This window comes from Gossypium arboreum, chromosome 9 (assembly GCF_025698485.1).
Source record: "Gossypium arboreum isolate Shixiya-1 chromosome 9, ASM2569848v2, whole genome shotgun sequence".
Lineage (NCBI taxonomy): Eukaryota > Viridiplantae > Streptophyta > Magnoliopsida > Malvales > Malvaceae > Gossypium > Gossypium arboreum.
The window spans coordinates 51,840,730-51,861,198 of NC_069078.1; the positions used below are offsets into that span (position 1 = coordinate 51,840,730).

The 20,469-nt window shown below is 33.9% G+C and overlaps 1 long non-coding RNA gene across 1 annotated transcript; it reads right to left on the bottom strand.

Moving 5' to 3' along the window:
- Positions 1-11,911: 11,911 nt before the first annotated feature.
- On the bottom strand, positions 11,912-12,471 carry LOC128280888 (uncharacterized). The gene is made up of 2 exons (XR_008271084.1): positions 12,295-12,471; positions 11,912-12,200 (listed from the first exon to the last, which is right to left on the bottom strand). It is a non-coding gene; the product is annotated as an uncharacterized LOC128280888 (long non-coding RNA).
- Positions 12,472-20,469: the final 7,998 nt, after the last annotated feature.

Below are 20,469 nucleotides of genomic sequence, written 5' to 3' on the forward strand. Positions count from 1 at the left end.
GCCATTTTATAACATGTGTTAGTGTGATGTCTCTTGACTCTTGTGGATTTTTTTCACATATATAAAAGATGTTTTCCAACCGAGCTAATTTTGATGAACTTGAGAGCAATGCTCAAGCCTTCAATTAACGGGCTACTCATAATGTGTTGAAATTCAAGAATCTAAAGAAGAGGTTCATAGTATTTTTCTTATTAATGAATGATATGTTTAATGCTAATTTGAAAGTTAATTCTGTAGCTCAACGACCTCCATCCCCTCGTCTTTAAATATTTATATAACAAAATATTCACAGGCTTCTTATTGATAAAACTTGAAAATGTGGGACCAAAGAGTTTAAAGGTAAAGTGAGTTATGATTCAGTCAGAGCCGAGTACTGGTTAGAAAACACTGAGAGTTCAAGATGAAATGTTATGTCTTTCCAAAGATTTTCTAAGATGTGCTGTGTTTTTGTTAAAAGAGGAGGCTATTCACTAGTAATCAACTTTAACTACTATGGTATCAAAAGAATGGATTAATAGGGATTTTTTCTGAATTGATTTTTGAAAGAATTATGTCAGCAAACGAAATCTTGATAAGAAGAAAAAGAAATTTCTTAAGTTGAAACCGGGAATCGAATCAGTTGTAGAATACGAACGAGAATTTGATTAGCTTAGTAAATATGCTCATAAGATGAAGCCGATTGAAAATGGAAGAAGTTTGTTATTATAAGAAACATAGTGAGACAAAAGTTTGGGACTTCAATAAAAAAAATATTCAGAACATTTTCTTTTTCCTTGCCAAAGAAAATGAAAGAACCGAATAACTATTTTTAGTGCCATCAAGGTTTTATGTCAGAGATAGAATGAAACAGAATAGTGTAAGACCATCGATGATTTCAGTAGTTAATGTTAGGAATGTCATTATTGTGACTGGAATCATTCTGGAATATGTAGATTGAAGGATGAATCCTAATTTGTTTGTGGATTTCCCGATCATTTTAAGAAAGATCGGCTGATTCGAGTTGAGTTGAGCAGAGATTTGAATGCAAAACTTATTATTACTTCTACGAGAGTTAGAAGATCAGAAATTTGAGACACAAATAGATCCAATAGAAGCAAAGCAAAATACATAGCAGTTTGATTTGAAGTTTGAGTTCTCGTCAAAATTTATGTAATCGAGCGCGCATAGAGGCCTCAGTTCTTGATGTTGTTGCTGATACCTTTCCTACATTCAATGTTACATTATATGCATTAATTGACTTTGGGTTGAAACACTTTTATACATGCATTAAGTTAGTAATAGAAAAGATTTTACCAGTTGTGTCACATGAGTATGTTATTAAAGTAATGAACCCTTTAGGCTAAAATGCCATAGTTGAATTAGTCTGCAAACAGTATTCACTAAGAATTTAGGGTTGCAACTTTTCTGTTGATTTGATGTTGTAGACTTTTTAATAAATTTGATGTTATTTTAGGAATTGATTAGCAAACTAATTATGCTATTGTAATAAGTTACCGATAGAAACGGATTGATTTGAAATGTTAGAATAGTGAATTGATTTTTGTTGAATCTGCTAAGTCTGATTGTGTTTCAAACATGATTTCAGCGATATTTGTATAGAATTTGATCCGAAAAGGCTGTGATGCATTTTTATGTGTATGTCTTGGATTCCAGAATAAAATTTGATTAGGTAGTGATAGTTTCCGAGTTTACAGAGGTTTTTCCTGAGGAATTGTTAGATCTATCATAAAAGTGAAAAGTTGAGTTTACCATAAAATTAATGCTAGGGACTACTCTAATCTCGATTGTTCTGTACAAAATGTCTCCAACAGAATTAAAAGAATCAAAAGTTCAGTTGCAAGGATTAACCGACAGAGGTTTATTCGATTGAGTGTATCACTTTGGGACACACTTGTACTGTATTGTGAAAAAAAAGAAGGGTTGGTGAGTTTGTATTTAGATTCTAGTAGTTGAATAAAGTCATGATAAAGAATAAACATCCGTTGATTCATATTGAGGACCTATTTGATTAGTTGAAAAGTACTTCAGTGTTCTTGAAGACAGATTATCCATGTGGTTATTATCAGTGTGAGTTACAGATATGATGTGCTGAAAACAGTGTTTAGAATCTATTATGGATAGTATGAATTTTAGCAAAGCTCTAGGAATTAACTAATATTCCTGCAGCATTTATGAATCTGATGATTCAGGTTTTTCGATTAGAACAGATTATTCGTTTGAAAGCTAGTCGAGTTGTATGTATCTGATATTCACAAAACTATGGCACAAACAGACGGACAGTTAAAACGAGAAATTCATATCTTGGAAGACATAATACAGTGATATATCATCAAGATTAAGGGCAATTTGGAAAATTTTTACCAGTTGAATTCGTTGATAATAACAGCTATCGGACTTGTATTAAAATGATACCGTTTGAAGTTTTTGACAGATGAAAATGTAGAACCCCGTTATACTGGTCAAAATAGAACGAGAACAGGTTAGTAGGGACAAATTTGATTTGGACAATAAAAGAGTCTTTCAAAAATTAGTAACCAAACTTATTTCAGCTAAGAAATTTCGAGGACGAAATTTCTTAAGGGGAGAGAGTTGTAACCACCCGTTTTTTAATGGTGTCAAAAATGATGGTTTCGAGGCCACAAATCGTATGAGTGAGTTTGTAAATATTATTTTTTAATATTTATGAGTCAAATATAGAATTATGTTGAAATTTGATTTAATGATTTTTGTTAATTGAAAGAATAATTAGGTTCAAGTGGTATGTCCCTAAAGTCAAGTGCTCTTAGAAAATGAGTTATTGGGACCTCATTTCTATAAATTGAGCCCATAAATATATTAAATATTTACAGAGTATTATTAAGGTCATATTAAAATTTGGTTAAAAAAGGACTAAATCATAAATGTTGTAAAAGTTAGTTTCTAATGATTAATTGATCAATTTAAGATAGGTACATGGGTTTATGTTGCAAATATGCCATATTGAAAAGGTAGGTACGATTGATGTTGTTTTATTATGTTAAAATATATGTTTTATTAGTTAATAAAAAGAAAAGAAAAGAAAAGAAAAGAAAAGTTTAAGTTAAGTTATAATAAAATCAAAAGCAAAACAATTTATATTTTTGTGTTCTTCCTCTAGCCGAAGGACACCATTATTGAGTCAATGAGGTTCAGCCAAACTTCTCCCTTTGCATGCTTGTGTTTTTGAGGTCTATTTTTAATGATTTTTATGCTTTTGTTATTGTATTTGTTTAATCTAGCCAGCTCAGGGATCAATTCAGAAAATAATTAAAAGTTTAGGACTTTCCATGAATGAATTGAAAGTGTTTGTGAATTTAATTGATAGACTATTGAGGTTGGTAGTTAAATATAGATATTTTGTTAAGCGGTTTTTAATGATTTTAATGTTTAAGGATTTATTTCTGAAAATGGTAAAAGTTAAGGTAAATATTGTGAAATGATAGAAAATATGGTGCTTAGAATCTCCATAAAATTTGGCTAACATGAAAATTTTCTAGTTGTGGTTAATTTGTAAATTTCAGGATTGAGGACTAAATTGCATAAATGTTAAAATATTAGGGGTAATTTTGTAAATTCACAATTGATGTGGGTTATAGATTTGAATTAATTATGTAAGCTATTTAAATTATTTAATTGAATAAAAATTATTATCTAGATCAAGAAACGAATCAACCAGATTTGAATTGTGGAAAAGCTAAGGTTTTGGATTAATCATCGACTTTACTTTTACAACCGTTGTAGCTGAGGTAAGTTCGTACTACTATTCCTATGTATATAGTGATTTTTACTTATTACATGCTTTATTATAATTAGATTTAATGCTGTTATTTATCTAGTTAATAATTAGAAAATAAATAATAAGTGAATATAATGAGAAAATGATGTACTTGAATAGTAGGCCTTGAGCTGGTGTTTATTTAGCAGGCCTTGAGTCAGTGTTTATTTAGCAGGATTTGAGTCTGTGAATATTTAACAAGTACTATGTATCGGTGATACAGACCATAACGATTGTTTGAGATTTTGCATGTGTTACGGATACTCTAAAGCTTGTGTGAGCAACATCGTGAGTTAATTAAAGTTCTAAAGTTAACTTGAATGAGTGTTATCCTTTCGATTATCTGAAATGAGATGTTATTATAACATGACTTGGTGTATGATCATTTATCATGTGGTATTTTAATTATATGAATTATCTAGGTTTAAATGTTTTGGAAAGTTGCAACGATGGTATATTGGCAAGAATTGTTAGTTTCATGCTTTGTATGTTTTATAATTAAGTATAAATGTTACATGATTTATATATGTGAGTTTGAATATGAATGTATGAATACTTTAAATGTAAAAGTGATGCTTATTTGTTACGTGATAAATGAAATGTGTACATGACATATTTATTATTATAAGATCTAAGATATGTTGGAAATTGTATATTTCATTGTTACATTTACTAATCTCATAATGTTTGTATTGTATAGAATAGTAATATATATTCTAATGAATGAATTTACACATAATGGTTATGTGATAAATGGTTTTATGAAACGACTATATGAAATGTTTATATAGAAATAGATATATGAACGGTTATATGAAGTGTTTATACAAAGTATTTGTTGGAATATAAATATGTGAAAAGGGATAATTGAAATGAATATTTGAAATAAATATATTAAATGTTAAGTGAATATGTGATGGTTGAGATATGAACCAAGTGTGTTTTTGGATATGTAATTGACAACACAATAAATTTACATGTATTATATATGAACTCACTAATCGTGTGAGATTTGTGATGTGTATTGGTGATTAATGAACTTACGATCGAGATATTGAATTATCTTGTTAAATGGTTCAGTTACATTCTTAATGGTAAGTTAAAGTTTAAGATTATACGAGCTTATTAAGCACTGTTTACTTATGTAGTTGTTTTCTTCGTCTTGTAGGTCATCGAAAAGCTCGATCGGTTGGAATCTAGTCGGAGTATATTCACACTATCCATTCTTCATGTAACACCCCTAACCCGTATCCGTCACTGAAATAGGGTTACGGAGCATTACTGTACAATCAGAACATCTAAACTTAATTTCATTTAATAACATAAACATATCATAGACTAATCACACACATACATATTGTCTCTAAATAAAGCCCTCGAGGCCCTAGAAATAACTTAGAAATGATTTGGGACCAATTTGAAATCATTTAGAAAATTTAGGAAAAAATCATAAAATTTTAGAAATAGGAGTCACACGGCCATGTGGTTAGGTTTTGTGCCTCACATGGCTGAGACACACGCCTATGTTTCAGGGAGTGTAATCTTCGAACTAGGGACACACAGCCGTGTCCCAGCCCGTGTAACTCTCTGAGTAGGGTCACACGGCCTTGTTACATGCCCGTATGTCGAGCCGTGTAACTCTTTGAGTTGCCCCACACACTTGTGTGCCAGGCCGTGTAACTCACTGACTTGCATACAGAGGAACTCTCAGATGGCACACGGCTATGTCGCCAGGTCGTGTGTCACACACAGCTAAGTCACACGCTGGTGTCTCAGGCCGTGTGGACCTAATATTCACCTAGAATCAAACCATTTCCATACCATATCATGCTTAACTTCTCAAACCATTCATGCACACATTAGAGGTACTTAACCATTAGCAAAACATACACCAAAATGTCACTTTCAAAGTCCTACCACCACTAACCAATATGCCATTCAAAGGCACCTTAAATACACATAACAACACTTACCTAAGCATGTAAATTTTGCCACATTTCAATTATCAAATCCTAGCTCAAAACTTGCTAAAACATGCCACAAACTTGAACATTACCAAAACCATTTCAAATATACTGTAAGAGACATTCAAAACATGCATCACAAGTTAACCAATTTAACACAATCCAACATGGCATCAAAAGGTACCAATCAAGATAACTTCAATAACTTATACAAACCAATTCACCAACTAAACATTCAAAAAAATGACATTACAATTCAACCTGTACATGCTATTATAACCTTGGTCAAAACATTAAAAAACAATCGATATTTATGTCGGATAGTGTGACAGATCTCTGACGAGCTTCCAAATCGATAGAGCTTCTGATAATCTATAAAGCATAGGAAAGAAACTATGTAAGCAATTAATGATTAGTAAGTTCGTAGAAAATAAAACATAACTTACCATTTCATTTATATAACTTAAAGTATAAGCATAATATAACCCAAACCACAAGCTTGGCACAAACCTATACATCATCATTAATACAAAAGTTAGCACATTGCACATAACTCAAATGAATCAAACATAGCATAAGTTATTTTCCATATGAAATACATCAATTAGTTCATGCATTCTTTCCATAAAATCATGTTTGATTTCACTTAAACACTTACCTTTTCAATCTCTTTTCTTGCCCGTTGAACCATCTATTATCTCATCGGATACTCGAGAAAGCTCACACAATGTGTGCCTTTACATATAACTGTAAACTTTCCTTTATATCATTGCTCACATGAGTTTTGGGTCGAAATATAAGCTACACGATGTTGCTTACACGGGCTGTGGAGTATCTACAACAAATGTTGGACCTTAGCCATTGGTAGGGCATTCAAGACCATAACCCGAAACATGAACTCCCTAATGACATTTCATTTGTATCCTACGAATTCCTAAGGTTTAATTGGGAGTCAATAGCCCTCATAACATTGATTTGCTTATACATTGTTCAATTACCATTATAAGTAACATAATAACATATAATTTAAATAGTATTAATACGATAATCGTTCATACGAACTTACCTCGACAACTAGGGACGTGAAGGTCACATCGAGCTAATCCAAAGCTTTTGCTCTACCTCGATCTAGGTCCGTACGTGGTTTATCTTGATCTAAATAGACAATTTCAATCAATTTTACCCCTAACATTTTACCTTTTTCACAATTTAGTCCTTAAGCTTATAACTTACAATCTATACAATTTAATCTCAATCCATGTTAACCAAATATGCAAGGGATCTTGAAACAACCCATGTTTATCATCATTTCACATTAAAACCCTAGAATTCGTACCTTTAACAATTTAGTCCCTAATTTCCAAAATTCATCAAAAATCACTTTGTAAAACTTCTTTATTTATCAACAAAGGCTCATAATCTAGCATTTAAAATCAAGAACCACTCAAGAACATTCATGGAATAACCTTCAACATTTAACAGTTTTACAAATTGACCCCGGGATAGCTAGATTACGTTAAAATGACCTCAAAAACATAAAAATCATTAAAAACAGGGCTGGGGAATACTTACATGCAAGGTAGAAAGCTAACCGAATGCTCAAGCTCAGTGTCTATGGTGATTTTTGGTGGAAAGATGAAATAGGGAAGAAGATGAGTTTGTTTCATTAAGTCATTTTAATTTTATTTATCAAATTACTATTTTAACCTTTGAAAATGATAATAATTTCATCAAAACCATGTCCATAAACATCCACTATCACTTTAATTGGCCTATTTACCAATTAAGTCCCTTAGTTTAAGATTTTATAGTTATTTAACTCCTTTAACTAATAGAACTCCACTTTTATACTTTTTATGAATTAGTCCTTTTCACTTAATTAATCATGCAAACATCAAAATTTCTTAATAAATTTTAATACGACCTTACTAATGTCCCATAGACATTAAAATAATAATAATTTAATCATCGAATTTGTGGTTCCAAAACCACTATTTCGATTTCACTGAAAATAAGTTGTTACACTTCATCTTGGTAGAAGGTTTAGTTATTTTGTTGTCGGGTTATAAATGGCATGTACTAGGAGCCTTTAAGTTAATTTGTTTATGATGATGTTGTTTATAAGTTAGTTTGTGTAAGCTTTGAGGGTTGTATATCTATGTTTGGAATCTTTGGGTTATGCTTGAGACTTGAAGTGCTTTTGGTCATTACCTAAATGCCTTTTGTGATTAGTTTGACATATGGTAAATGAATGTGTTGAAAAGGAGATTTTAGTATGCCTTAAAGCTAATTTCATGTTAACTTTGAATATGGGTTCGATTGGATGTTTAATTTGTGGTGTCAATGAGAGCACATATTGGTTAGGCACTTAGGTTGGATTTTTGGTATGTTATAAGTTTGTTTGATTGAGTTTTAAAGGCATGAAAATGGTCGTTTTTGGTTTTGTCTTGAAACTTATGACATGACATTGTTTTTGGCTTGTTTTGGAAGGCATATTTGGTATATACGGTTTGGGACATGAGCTGCCACATGGCCGTGTGCCATACATAGCCTATTCACACGGTTATGTATCTTATTAATTTTCAGGTCTAGGTTGGTGCACACGGTCACAAAGAGTTACACGGCTTAGCGACACAGTCGTGTGATCCAACATCGAATACACACACGATTTGGAACAAGACTTACGACATGACCGTGTAGCCCTATTCCAAATACCTACACTGGCAGACACACGAGCTGGGACATGGCTGTGTGTCCAAACTTCTAATATTCATACGGACTGGGCTATGTCACACGGCCTGGCCACACGACTATGGGACTCCTATTTAAAAAAATTTCAAGTTTTTCTAGAATTTTCTAATTTGTTTCGATTTGATCCTAGATTGGTTTTAGGGCCTCGTAGACTCGAGTTAAAGCCCATAAGTGTATTTTTACCATGATTAGATTCAATTATTATGTTATCTTTTAATTTGTATAATTGTTCTGTTGTGAAGTTAAATGTTCTGTTTTGCTCAGTAATATTTTGTATCCCTAATTCGGTAACAAAGAGGGGTTAGGGGTGTTACAGAACCAATTACGCCGAAGTCACCCTACCAACTAAAGAGAATTGTCTGGCATCCCATCTAGTTAGTTTGCTATGCATCTTATTAACTACGAAGCGTAGCGTGTTATTAGTGACCTTTCCATGGAAAAGGGGCACGCCGAGATAAGACCCCAAGTTTCTCACTTTTTGAAAACCAAAATATCTGCTTATTCATCTTCCCAAGCTGTCATCAAAAGTTTTAGAGATGAAGAAATTTGTCTTCCGCATATTAATCTAGTGTCTTGAGTAATTACAAAACTCATCAAGATTGTTTTTAATGACCCGACCTTGGCGATCTTTAGCATGGCCGAAAAGGATTAAGTCATCTACGAAGAAAAGATGAGATGACAGTAGGCCATCAGGAGCCTGCCTTATAGCGGACCAATTACCAACATCATGGCAGTACGAATACTATGACCTGACCACTCTATGCACAGTATAAGCAAATAGGGATATAATGGGTATCCCTAACGAACGCCCCTAGCCGGATGAAATTTTTGAGTTGGGATCCCATTCCACAAAACCTGCATGGTAGAGCTAGAAATTGCATACATAATAACATTTCGTAACAAAATAGGAATACCTGCAGCTTGAAGCTACACATCAATGAAATCCCAACGCACCCAATCATAAATTTTCTCTAGGTCGATTTTGATGACCATCCATTTCCTGTTTTTCTGTATACCCTTCATAGAGTGTATAACTTCTTGCGCAATGACAATGTTATCAGTGATGTTCCGTCCTACTACAAAATATATCTATCCAGGAGCTATAATTCTTGGAAAGACCACTTTAAAATAATTTGCAATGATCTTCAAGATCAATTTCTAAATAATAGAGCATAGACTGATTGGCCAAAAATAGGTGAAGCCTTCTAGATTTTGAACTTTAGGGATAAGCACAATAAGAAAATTATTCAACTCTGAGTCAATGCACTCAAACTCACAAACACCCTTAACTCACCTACAAACAAAGGTACCAACATGCTTCCACTGGCTTCGATAAAATAAAACATGATAACCATTGATTCCAGGTGCCTTCAAAGGTATCAGATCAAAAAGAGCAGCTTTGATTTCCTCATCAGACACCTACCTAATAAAGAGATTGAAATCCTTGTCATTAAGGCGTAGGAAAGTATTAAAGGGTAAATCATTCAGTAGGCCGGGATGTTCCCTGTATAAAGTAGTATAAAATTTGACTGCTTCAAGCTTCAGTTGCTCTTCATACATAATCCACTCACCCAAATAATTTTTCAAGGAAATAATTCTATTTTGTTTCCTTCTCATCACAGTGCGAGTGTGGACATATTTGGTGTTGCGGTCCCCTAAAACCAACCAATCGCAACGTGCCTTTTACTGCCAAAGAACGTCCTCATGATGTAACATGTTCAATGTCAATCTCAATGTTTTCTCTATCACGCTCAATCTCAATGTTTTTTAATTTTCAATTCAGAATCTTCTTACGAGTAGTAATATGACCATACACATCTTTGTTCCATATTTTAACCTGATTAGCAAACTTAGAGTGCACTGTCGACATGCTAGCAGAGACTCTCTAATTAGTTTAACGAAGTCTGAAAATGTTGGATGATCAATCTAACCTACTAAAAACCTAAACGGATGCCCTCCTTGGTGAGTGATACTCGAGCACAAGAGACATTTTTAAAGGCTTGTGATCAAATTTGAGATATGTCACCATAGAATTCAAAAAATTTAAATTCCAAACATTATTGCAAATGGCCTTGTCCAAACGCTCAACAATCCCGCCTCTCTACCAAGTGAATTGCAAACCTCGAAAACGCAAGTCTTGAAACTGAGCTAAATCTATAAGATTGCCAAAAAAAGGGCACATTTTTTCCTAAAGTCTGTCCTCCTTTCTTTTCACTAGAGGAAATGATAGCATTGAAGTCACCAATCGCCATCCATAGAGATCCATGCAATGGAATAGTTTTTTGCAATGCCTCCCATAATTGTCTCTGTTTGCGGCTATTAGGGCTGCCATACACAAAAGAGACCAAGAAGGGCTGCCTGAAAGAGATATCAGAGACTTTGACTAATACAAATTGGGGATGACTTTCTTGTACGTCCACACAACCTGACTCTCTCTATCCAATCCAGATACCGCTTGAAAACTCGACTGCCTCCACACTATGAGAACTTTGAAAACCTAGCTTTGTAATAATCGAATCTACTTTTTCTCCACTGACCCTCGTTTCTAAAAGACTAATAAAATCCAGTCTATGTTCTCGATTATATTCACAGAAAACCCGAAGAAACTTCAAACTAGTATAACCTTAGCAATTCCAAGAGAAAATAGTAAAATTCATAAATAAAATAAATATGAGTAAGAATACCAACCACTTAAAAGGTAGCAGAAGCTTTGACACTACCGTCTTGGGTGTCAACTTTATCTGAAGAAATTTCCACTTGTGCACCAATAAGCTTTGCCATAGAATTCAGGGCTTCCAGAAGTGACACTTATGAACTACTAGTAGGTTTGAACCATCCCCCACACCTACATTATTTTATTTAATGTTTTTCCACTACACTTATTCCCTTTGTTACTCTCAACACCATGCCCTTTGGAAAAACCAGTGAGATTTTCAAACGCCACAAAACTTTCTTTTAGCATTTTTTGTTTGGAATTGGTATCCAAATTTTCCTTGAAAGTTACGACTGAATGTCGTTTATGGTTACAAAAATTAGAATTTAAAACAATCACTGATTTAAGGGGGCCTTCGAAGGTGGTGTTGAAGTGTAGATAAGAGGGCTTGTCGTGATTTTTTGTTTCGGGAGCAATTGGGTAAGACTACTGCATGTCCATTGTTCCTTTCAAAACCGAGTATACTGAAGTAATATTTTGGCCACCAGCCTACTGGGGCCTAAGACTCTCTCCCAAAAGTGACCTAGCCTGCACCAGGCCAAAACACCAAGTATTCATTTCCTGTCAACATCCTTTTCCGCCAGTAACCTAATCTGCTCCTCAAGTCTACCACCATTTCATTGACCCAAACATCCTTTACCCGTGCTTTTTTTAGCCAATAGCCCAGATTGTTTCCCCCACCCCTTGTCATTTAATTTTTTAATAAAAGCACATTGCTGAAACCTAGTTCCCCCCATTTTCGATTGTTTCGCCTCCATTCCCATAGATTGTGTTTCCAATGAAGATAACATTTCAAATATGGAACCAGACAGATTTTTTTTTGAGATGTTCACCTTTAGATTTTGGTTGCCAACCTGATCGCTCTTAGATTTGCGCTCAACAACCATCCACAGACCGAAGGCTTCTCCTATCGTTACCGAAATTGGCTTGTTGTTTATCAGGCTAGAAGGATCCTCTTTACCACTGTGAATGTTTCGATCTGCCAAAGAAGAAGGACAAAGACTTTTAAGATGACCATATTTTCCACATGAAAAACATAACTCAATTAAAGCCTCAAACTCCACTTGCTACACCTGGCCATTGACCACAACTTGCGCGGTAAGCGGGTTTCCCAAATCTACAAACGCGACCATTCTAGTGAATTTCCCCATTGCTTCACTATTCATTTTAATATCTAGTTTTTTCCACTTTCCTGACCAAGCTTCCAATCTCCTTTAATATCTGTTTTTTGTACAGGAATCTCGGCAGGCCCGAAAAGCAGATCTAGGACAAAGCCTCAATTGGGAAACATTTTAAGGGGTCAAAGTCCACCGTCCACGGCTAGATTGTAAAATAGTTTCTAAACACTTTCCATGGACCTTGAGTTAGCGTCATATCATAGTCATCTTATTTTGGAATCGGACTAGGTAATACCCATTTGTTACATCGATTATGTGAAAAGGTTGAGAGGGTTTTCAGAGGCTGATAATACAATTATATAAGACTCCATGCCCTATATTGCGTCCCAATAACTTGACAACAACAGTATTTTCCATATCCTTTACTAGAATTTTTTTCAAGCAATCAGAAAAGTCGATAGTGGGAATTCCATTCATGGTGGATCTGAGGATATCACAATCCTTAAACTCTAGGTCCAAATCAGTGGCACTATTAAGAGATCCAGAACCCGTCCCTCCCAAAATTTTATCTTTCCATGAAAATCCACGGAGCCATATCTACCACCATATTCTCCATTGAGTCATCACTTTCATCCTGAAACCTAACTTTTTTGGTGTTACGATCCACGTTAGTGCTATCACTGTCACTAACCCGATCATCAGACAAAATCTCAAAGTTGTTCATCACCGAATGTTTTTTTTCAATGAAATTAAATTTTAAATTCAATTTTGATGGGTATTAAATGTATCTTTTAATTTAAATACAATAAACCTATACATGTATATATAAGTACTAATTTACACTATTATTAATTAAAGGCACATTGATTGTTTTATAATTATAATCAATATTATCATCTGCACATATTAAATTATTTAATTTTACTTGTTAAATAACATAATATTAGATTCATATTTGAAAGATTTTTATAGCTATTAGAATTATAATTAATTTATACTCTATGTAAATCTGCACGAGTAAGAAAACTAGGGTATATATTCAACTCTAATTTACTAATAACATAAGGTAAGGTAGTTCAGCCCTATTTTTGTACAACTACAGCTCCTTGGTGGGAATGAAAAAAAGCCAATATCCCTATCACAAAATAAGGCAAAGACTATATTAAGATTATAAAACAAATGAAAATACATATGATTATACCCAAAAAGAAATTCAAAATATTGTAAACTTATTTTTAACATCACAATTACATGCTTGGCTCCATTTTGAATTCTAGACTTCATTTACCTTAGTTTTTCTTTATTAATGTCTCAAATTTTATAAGATTTTTGTACTGTTAATTTTGAATTTAATTAGGAATGAGCTTTTCATTTTATATTTGATTGTTTTGTTTTTTTCCTATTATTTTAAGGTTGATAGCAGTTGAATATGATCCTTTTGTGATCGACATTCCAAAGGTTTTCATGCGTATAGGTTTAGAATACTTTATTTTCATTTTTATTTATTGTTCTTTTGAATTTGTTTCATGCTAATAATAAAAAAAAAAAGATGTCTTAACATTGGGTAAGGTTTTTTTAGGTGTTTTCATTCTTTCCAATTTTGAATTTTAAAACCAACAATCCCAACTGGACAAAGGGTGGTGGTATGGGAGTTCTTCTCTCATAAAAAGTCGTTGCCCATTCCCTTTAGGAAGTCCTAATTTGACCAAAATTCCTCCGTTCTTATTAATTTGAAACTCTAAATGAGAACTAAATTATTGCATAAATTCAACTGCTCTGACCACTTTCTCATTAAAAGCTACAACAAAGTATTCTGAAGCTTTTCAACAGCCTTATCAAGAACATAGTTAAGCCTTGGTTCATTTCTAAGCACTATTTTATTTTTTATAGGCCATATCTCCAACAATATGAATGCAAAGATAAGAAACCAAGGGAGTCTCGGTTTAGGTATCCACTCTTTTGCATTAAGATTGGCATCAAGTCATTGTTCCATGCTTGACTGAAGGAATGCTTTTTGCAGACTGTAATCCCAAATGGACTTGACTATAAGACATTGGTCAAACAAGTGCTCAATTAATTCGTTATTCTCTTGACATATTAGGTATTGAAATCTTTTCCGAATGAAGATTTGGATTTTCAGAAGGAATTTTAGTTTCCAAACTCTTCTCCATTATTTCTCTAAAGGTGATGGAGGTTGTAAGATGTTAAGCTGCTTATCAACCAACTCATATGCACTAGCGAGGGAGAGAAATATTGTTTTTGTAAATTTATAACGTAATCTATTATTATTTCCTATTGACAAGGAGATTAGTATGGTCAAGAAAATGTCTAACATCTCTTGTTGAAGTTAAATTGATGATGTATTTGTGCTTTTAGCTTCCCTACTCTTTTAGTCTTGGCAAAGGACATTGCCACCTCATCCTATTGCAATACGCCACATATCTTATTCCACAATGGCTATGTAACGACCTGATTTGAGACAATGTTAGATTATGGGGTTTTTGAACTCAATTCCATAAATTGAGTTCGTGAAATTATAATAGGAGGATTACAAAGTTAGTATGAAAATATAGTAATAAATGATAGAGAAATTAAACTAAGAAAATAATTAATTATAGTATAAAGACTAAATTGTAAAAGTTTAATCGCTATTAAATTTTAATTTGGAAAATGCTTGAGGACCAAATTGATAATTAACCAAGGGACTGAAATGGTTATTAAAACATTGTTTCTTATATTATAGTGATAAACGAGAAACTAAAATATAGTAATAAATGATAGAGAAATTAAACTGAGAAAATAACTGTTATAATTCTAATTCTAATATAAGCTTAAACCTATAGATCATCCAGAACATCAATTTCTTCCTCAAAGATGCCATGATTTTCCATAGATATCATGTTCCATGCATTACGCACTTAACCTCATATTTCTCGGATCGAGAGCATGTAAGGATGAAGTTAACGCCAAATTGTATGCAATACCGCTTAACAATAGCTACAAAAGCATCTTTGGAGTCAAACTCCATTCCAACCTCTAAATGAACGAAATTTGTTGACGAAGACTCATGCCCTAGTCTTCTATGAGGGAGGTCTGAGAATTCTAAACCTCCCTCAGCAGCAATTTCAAGAGTTCATATGTATGGTGGGGGTTGGTAAGCTGTGAAACCTGGGTCATCTCATCAAGCAATGTCCACAGCTTCACCGTCAGATCCACCGTCTTCTAGTTCAGTAACAACGCTATTCGATTATGAAATTACTGTAATTTTTGCACCATCGAACTTTGCTTCCTCTATCGTGTCGTTATCTACTTTTTCTTCCTCTTTGACCTCTTCATTCTCTTCTCCGTATTCGTTATCAACCCTGGTTAGAAATCCAATGTTGGATGTGCCCTCACCAGTCAAGATTTTCGGGAGTAGATCATCTATTCTTATAAACCCTGGGTCAATCCCAAAATCATTCTTGTTTGAGCCACCATAATAACTTAATGGTGTGCCTGTCTTAGTGTTATTAATGTTGAACATCAACGCATTGAAATTAAAATCAAAGGCATTAAACGAATGTTATATGGGTATGTCCTAGGCCCAGTGACCAAATACCCTCGACTATTGACCGTCTCTGGACATACTAACGTCTAGAGTGTGAATACTACAATAGAATGAAGAATTATGAGGCGGTATCCGCAAATATTCTGGTTGAGTTGTAATATAGATTTTAGAACGAAGTAGGTAAGTACTCCGAGGATCATACCCAAGGGAGGCGAGTACTAAATCAATCTTAACCTAAACAATTAAATATCTAATTAATACTTTAGGTCACTTATAGTACAAAAGTAAAATAAGAGATAATTTTTGGGTTTCTTAAACTAAGGAAATAAAATAACATAAAAAGAGTAAAATTGCAAGCAATAGAGAGAAATAAAGTGAATCAAATTTGAAGATAGGTGATTAGCTTGCTTAAGCAATCTCAATCAATTGTCGTCCTGGGTTCTTCGTCAATCAACTAGTCGCTACCCTAGTAGGATCTTTTGATCTTCCATTAACATAATGAGTTAGGTAGAACGACCTATCTACCGACCTCACAGTCCAAACTAGTTTGGGGTTAAGGTGTTCATGGATAGACAATACCAATTTTCGGTTAATTCCCACCTTGATGACTTCCTGAGGTTGTCAAGCCTAGGGTTTGTTTCATGTTCTTCTTTTCTCAAACAATTAATCTATTGAATAACCCTACAAAATAGTTAAGAGATCATGCTTCCACTCGCTAATCCCCCATAAAAAGATTAATTCCTCATTGCTTTCATAAACAACATGGAATAAATGGAAGAAGTAATCATAGGGAATGGATTGAAATAGAGAGTTTAAGAAAAGCCTGATTGATATTAATTGTAAGCACGAATCCACAGAAGTTAGTCTCCTTTACAATCTGATCTCATGAAGAAAGTAAATAACTAAAACTAGGAAAACCTAAGATGGAAAGAAACAAGACTAAATTTAACGAAAGAAAAATAGGTTAAAACTTAGATGTTCTTTACATGTGCTAAATTGGCCTATTTATAGCCATCAGGTAGCCGTTATCCTTAACCCTAGGTTAGTTAACGTTTTCAACCTTAAAGTTCGATTGTGCAGACCAAAATTCCTCTATTTCGTGTTTTATTCCCATTACAGAGTCGATGTCACGACACATCAGGACATGTGTCACGACATAGCAACTAGAATGTTCTTTTATAGCCATCTTCAGGGGTACGCCCCAACACCCTCAGTCTGTGTCACTACATTGAAAGTAGTTTCTCACTTTCTTTATTCTTCTAAATATGTTGGGACATCAGATCCCCCATGTTGCGACATAACATCTAGTATTGACCTAAAATGCTCTCTAATGGTCTTATGCACAGTCACAAATTACGTTAGCTTTCCCTTAGGCCTCATCCGACCCTTAAGGTTAATAAAAGACTCGATGTGCACATTTTATTAAATGTAAACAAAACTAAGGAAACTGAATTAAAATATAACTAAAATGCTTATATTCAAGCTCCTTAAATGTGAAAACTAGTTTAATCTGGTACACTAAATTACGGCAGATCAAACTCTCCCACACTTAAGTCATTGCTTGTCCTCAACGAACATAAACAAAGATTAAAAAATGAAAATGACGACCCTTGAGCAATTATGGTACAAGTATTGATTTCAGAGTATATGACTTAGGCATTTCGCGTTTACTAACAATTTCAACACGATGAGTAGTTGACTTACCACCTTTGATCACAAACATCTAAGTTCAGTATGTTACAAAATATACAAGTATTAAGGTTCTCACCTGTATGAATCCATCAACAAATCATACAAGTACTTTGATTATTCGAGCAGAATATAAATAATCATTTATGTGAATGTTTAGTATGATGTTCATTCATGCATAAAGATACTTAGGTCACATAGGGCTTTTTAGCTTGTAATGTTCTAAGGCTTAGGACAGGTATGGAATTCAAAAACGGTAAGCATCAGTGGGTTAAAAATACAAATATAGTTTGGCACATCGTATTGATCCTTATTTTTCTCCATCAGTGACCATTTTCGGCTCATCGCTTTATTTCTCTTTCTCCTACCTTCCTTGTTGCCCCATATATAGGAAGTCATAGCATGACATAGTAACTATGGCTAGTCTTACGAGTTTTTGTACACTAATGAACGAGTTTTCATTTCTTTTGTGACTTTTCTCTTTTTCAATAAATCTCACTCATAAATGTTTTTTTCGCTAATTTAGGGCCTTTTTTACTTGTACTAATTTTCTTTTTGGATGTTTTTTATTCTGCACATTAGGCTAACCTATAATTCCCATATCACACTAATCTTTCCTATTTCACTTTAATTTTACAAATTCTGCCATGATGTATCTACTTAACCCTCAATATGTATGGCCAGACGTCTATAATCATGCAATGTAGGACCAAAGAAAAAGGGAAAATTCAAATTAACGTTATTAGGCTTGGGGCTTGTATTAAGGTTCATCAAGAAATGTTAATAAGCTCAAAATTGGTACAAAGGTGAAATATAAATAGGACAGCTTTTTGGCTCTGGATGTGTTCCTTAGGTCATCCTTAAATGTCTCAACATGCACGAATTTAATCAACCGAACAAACAAAAATTCAACCATTTATCATTTATACTAGCATGATCGTTTCCTTGTATTTTCTACATCACTTGGTACAAATGATATCTAATACCTACTTACAATGTAACATATAGAACTTTAGTAGTCTAATAATCAAAAACTTAAAATCTCCTATCATCATGCCAAACTTATTCATAAAAATAAGCAACGTATGTACATGCTCCTATCTAGAGGTGCTCATGGGCCGAGCCGGGCCGGGTTCGGGCCAGGCTCAACTAAAAACTTAGGCTCATTCATTGGGCTCGGGTCGGGCCAGGCCCAAAAAATGGGCCTAAAATTTTGCCCAGGCCCGACCCAAATAAAAATGCTAAAACCCCAGCCCGTCCCGCCCGTATTAATTTTTATATTATTTTATATAATTTCTAAATATATATAATACATCAAAATACTAAAAAATCAAAATAAATATTTTCCAACAAATTGAAAATAAATTTTAAAAATATGTAGACTTAAATAGCACTAAGATAGATGCAACTTAACAAGCAAATACCTCTAAAATAATAACAAAATTAACAAATGCCTTTAAAATAATAACAAAATTAATAATAAAATAAGTTTTATGCAATATCCAAACAATAACAACAACATAGTAGCAACATAATAGTAATATGGTAGCAAAATAAGGAGAAAAAAACAAGAAAACAACATTCAAAAACAAAAAAAAAATAGCAAATTTTTTTGTCATTTAGTGAATTTGGGCCGGGCCAGACCGGCCCCGGGCCAAAAATACCTTACTTGGGGCCCGGTTCATTTTTTAAGTGGGCCTTTTTTTTGTCCAAGCCTATTTTTCAGGCCTATATTTTTGCCCAAACCCTCACACATTTCGGGCTGGCCTTCGGGCAGGGCCGGGTAGCCCGACCCATAAGCAGGTCTACTCCTATCCAATCATTTGTATTTCTACAAGCTCAAGCACACCAAAAGATAAGAAAAATCAAAGAAAATGTAAAAAATTGAAGCAAACATTCTATGTTACCCCCCACACTTTAGTTGAAACATTGTCCTCAATGTGTAACCCATCAAAAGATAAGGAAAGAAGTTACCTGATTGATCATGATTGCTTGAACTCCTATTGGTGGGCACTTCCTCCTTTGATCGTTGAAAGTTCGAATTTGTTTCTCTCCATCGTGTCAGGTTCCTATATAGAAAAATTAAACACAATGCAACAAAAATAAAATAAAATCTACTTATTAATCTTACTCCTACAAAGTCTAAATTAAAATCATCCAATAATTAATACAAGTCTAAATTAAAATCATCCAATAAAAATACAAGCCTCTTCTCTATAGAGGCTTTTCCCTTTCCTCTGACATATGTTTTGTGGGAGCTCTCACTCATTGAAATCGCATGGTAAGTTAGGCTTCGTATGACAGGCCCTTTTGGTGTAGAAAATTGTGGTTGAAATTTCGCTTCTTACTCGTCCTCCGTTTCAAGGTATTCTTGAGTAGCACCTTCCACATAAAGATTTGCCCCCTCATTCTAATAAGTTGGAGTTGGCCTGAACATATCCGGAAGGTAACTTGGAGTGTGTAACCCATTCATCCTTGTGAATTCTTGAAGTACCGGTCCTGTTTCCTGCATCCATCTGATCATCCCATTGAGTTTTTCTTCAATGGTACAACTAGCTTCCTTTTTAACCTTTTTTGAATCTTTTTATTTAACTGAGGCTGGTACGTCCATTTTCTTCTTCCTCCTTTGATTCCATTCAGTAATTTGCTTCTATTGAAGCTCAACATACTGTATATATAATGTATGTCCAATAATACTTTTCGTAGGTTTCATGAATTGCTCATTGTTGCTCATTGGCACTTCTGGTTGGCAGCATAGTGTCATTACGAGGTGTGGGAGAAAAGTCTAGCTTTTTGGCTTTGCAAGCACCGTTTCATCTCTCAAAAGATCCAACACCCTACACAAATTTGTGTTCACTGTAGAATACCATATAACAAAACTGGTCGAAATACAT